The sequence below is a fragment of the Orycteropus afer genome, unplaced genomic scaffold, assembly GCF_000298275.1.
Source record: "Orycteropus afer afer isolate SDZICR_OR568_19922 unplaced genomic scaffold, OryAfe1.0 scaffold00082, whole genome shotgun sequence".
Classification (NCBI taxonomy): domain Eukaryota; kingdom Metazoa; phylum Chordata; class Mammalia; order Tubulidentata; family Orycteropodidae; genus Orycteropus; species Orycteropus afer.
In genome coordinates this window covers 970,389-974,184 of record NW_006921669.1, presented here as the reverse complement: position 1 = coordinate 974,184, position 3,796 = coordinate 970,389, and the positions used below count along the sequence as shown (strand labels likewise).

The following is a 3,796-nucleotide window of genomic DNA, read 5'->3' as shown; positions in this document are numbered from 1 at the left end:
AAAAACCTCTGTGTACAAGAACTGATTCTTTGATAAGTGTAACCTACACCATTTGTATATCCAATGATGTGGTTGATGATCTTTCTGTTCTTTTCTAACCTTGACTTCAGTTTTTTAATGGAAAAGCATTAACAATTTTTAGACTCACTCACCCATCATATAGATGCCATTGTAAAGAATTAGAAGTAGAATTACCCAGAAGCATCTTAATTCTGTGACTAAAGGGGAGGGGATTTGTATGAATCACTTAACCTCTATGGAAATTCTCTCCAGCAGAAACCTTTACTGACACATTTTACTTGTGATTTCAAGGTGTTTTTTAAATTTCAGTTTCAAGGCAGGTTTTTTAAGCTTTGAGATTCATTTTAGGCAAATTGTGTCCCACCTCACTGTGGCACTTAGACAAGGCAAACAAAGGATCTGCAAGAGAAGTCTGTTGTTTTTGTTTGCTTGTGGTTTGTTTGTTTGTTTGAAGGAGAATAAAATGTTTCTCTTCCTCACTGGTCCACTTCATGTTTTTCCTATAGGAAGGAAAAATATTTGACCTTAGCTTGATGACTATCTCTAGAGTTTTATTCTTTTACTTTTATTGTAGCAAGAATCATGGAGCTGGCTCAGGACCGGGTGCTTTTTCCTTCTGCTGTGCATAGTGTTGCTATGAGTCAGAGACCACTTGACAGCACCTAACAACTGTATGGATAGGAATGGGGAAAATAAAAAAAAGAGAAAGAGAAGTTTACATTCTTTCAACAATAGTCTTTACTAAAACTGGCCACACTGAAGATAGTATCTTAATGATTTTCAGATATGCCAGAGTCTTACTGAGGTTCATGTTCTGACACTTGGATCCCCATAATATGCGTATCTACTTATTAGCTTCCTGTAAGTATCTTGCATTAACCTTGAAAATTAATACTTTTTAAATTTGAGTTGACCTCTTCAGACCCTTGAATAATAGCATAAAAACCACATTGGGGAAGTGGACAGGGAAAGACTTGTTTCATTTCTTTATATTGGAGCTAAATATAAGGAAGCATAGGAACAGATGGGGCCCCTCACCATTAACAAGCAGTTTGCTGTTCAATGCTGTGTTCTCTTGGTGTGTGGGTTCTTGCATAGGAAGATTCTTAATATTTAGATAACTAAAAAAACTAAAAATGCACTGCTGTTGAGTCAGATCCGACTCATAGCGACCCCTCCTTGGGTTTCCGAGGCGGTATCTCTACGGAAGTAGATTGCCCAGCCTTCCATCTGAGGAGTGGCTGGTGGGTTTGAACTGCCAGCCTTCTGGTTAGCAGTCAAATGCCTTAGGCACTATGCCACCAGAGCTCCTAATATTGACATAGTGTGTATAATTCAGATGGATGGTGATTTGAGAGCTTGGAGATCTTTGTTTCTCAGATAATTTCATCAGGGGGTTGAAAGGGAACATCTGTATTCCTCATACCCCTTCCATTCCTCTCCTAGCAAGCTCTGGTTGTCCATCTCTTATGCAACCCAATAGTCTATCTCCTTTCTTTGTTTCCTAGCTTTTTAGAAGATAATGTAAGAAATATTTTCCTGTTATTTTTCAACTCCATATTGAGAATTCTCTACATTGTGTTTCTGCAAGTATGTATGTATCAAGTGATCTGGTTTGAATAGGGACTATCTTGAAAGAGGATGGTTTGCATAAAATCTCCATTTGCCTCTGAGCACTGTAGTGGGGAGGGAAGGGAATGAGAACATGGTTTATAGTTTGTTTAACTGTAAAACAAGGAATCTGGACAGGACATTCCACGTGGTTTCTATGATCTGTATCCTCCAAACAGCTCACAGAGGTGCTTGCCTCTGTGTCCCCTGTCCTAGCCCCAGTTATGTAAATGTCTTGATGCTTTGGCTTTGTCCAAGTCTGTTTTGTTTCTCTATTTCATTATCCATATAGAGAGATATCCTGACTTGAATATGTAATTTTCTCATATTTTGTACAATTATTTCATCCTGATAGTCTCTTGGGAGAATTGACAAAAATATCTGGCTCTTTTCTAGAAAAATTATATCACTTTTGGTTTAGTATCTTCCTCTCTTTCCCTGGTTCAATACAGTGCATTAAAATAGACTATCATGTGAGAAGAAAAAAAAAAAAAACCCACTCCCATCAAGTCCATTCTGATGCATAGCGACCCCATTGGGTTTCCAAATGGGGTTTCTTTATGGAAGTAGATTGCCCATCTTCCTTCTGCAGAGTGGCTGGTGGGTTTGAACCACCAGCATTCTGGTTAGCAGTCAAATGCTTAGGCACTGTACCACCAAAGCTATTATACTTTTATTTAGGGAAATACTATTATTTAGGGAAAAGTAAATTACCAAGAGGAAGAAAAATAAGATAAAAATTTATCAATATCAATAGATATGAATATATGTTTTGGAAATTAGTCTCTATTTTTATTTTTCAAAAAAAGAGAGAAAGGAAGAAATAAGGAAAGCGGGTCTGAGAGTTCAGTATCATCTGCCTGTCTAGTTTGGCATTTTGAAATGAGTAGAGTTTGGAGAGAATGCATTTGAAAAAAAAGAAAATCATGTGATTTGGGTGAAAGTTTACAGAGCAAATTCATTTTCCATACAGCCTTTCATACACATTGTGTTTTATGACATTGACATTCCCCCAATGTAACAGTGCATTTTTTGATCTAATGATGCATGTGAACTTGAAGAGAAAGGCAAATAAAAGTTCAAAGGTTGTGTTTTTAAGGTTCATTTCAACCTAACTAGGTTGAAACTAACTTAGGTCTAATAGAGTTGACAAGCTGACAAGTTTGACTTTGTTCATTATGTGTGTGTGTGTGTGTGTGTGTGTATGACATAGCTCTATGACTATAGTCCTCACAGTGCTTGCATGCTTCCTTGCTTTTAGACATATGAGATTTAGCCAGGTCAGCCAGCAGCTTCTTGAGGGCCTTGTTGGTCTTCAGTTTGTGGATGTATCCTATGAGAATCCACTTGTTCTTGAACATATTTCCCTTCACTTTCAGGTACTGGCTATGAGATACATATATACACACATATATACATATATATACACATATATATGGTGGCCAGTCATCTTAGATTCACAAAAATATGGATTGCTTCATGAATTTGCATGTTATCCTTGTACAGGGGCCAAGCTAATCTTCTCTGTGTCATTCTAATTTCAGTATATGTGCTGCTGAATCAAGCCTGGACATAGCATATTTTTCTGAGGAGTTTCTCACTGTCCACAGGAGCTTTCCCATGTGCTACAGTTCCCTTGGTGCCTCGCATTGATTCAATTATCTGTGTGCTCCTATCTCTGTCTGCATCACTATTGGCTGTCTTGTATTCTAAGTTCCCCAGGGGAGGAGCAGTGGGTGTTTAAATCACTCACATTCTGTGTCTTTCAAAGGACATTACATAAATAAACACTGCATTAAATGCTATGTGGGCTGCTACAGAATATGAAGGTCATTGGGAGATGAAGGACTTGCCGGAGAACAAAATCTACTGTTCCCTGGAGGATGCCTCCCCTCACGTTCAACCCCCTAATTCTCTGGTTTCTGATTTCTCCAACTGTGTTTCTATGAGCTGATTACCTGCCTGAAGCCTTCAGGTTCAAGTGCATGTGTGTTTGTGTGCAAACACATGCTCATGGATACATGGCTGGTTCATATATGTTGAACATACCATTCTTTCAGCTTCCCTCTGGGGTGTGTTAAGTACTTAAGTAATTACTGATTTCTCTTGTCCTTGAGGACTCAAACCCCAAACGAAACCAACCTCATTACCATTGAGTCGGATC

General features: G+C 38.3%; 1 protein-coding gene and 1 non-coding gene across 2 annotated transcripts in view; one reads left to right on the top strand and one right to left on the bottom strand.

Annotated features, from left to right (window-relative positions):
* SORCS1 (sortilin related VPS10 domain containing receptor 1) overlaps window positions 1–3,796 on the top strand; it is a 682,844-nt gene that overhangs the window by 234,298 nt on the left and 444,750 nt on the right. The gene's annotated exons all lie outside the window — the stretch shown is intronic.
* LOC122150054 lies at window positions 3,094–3,196 on the bottom strand. Its single transcript, XR_006163461.1, has one exon. It is a non-coding gene; the product is annotated as a U6 spliceosomal RNA (small nuclear RNA).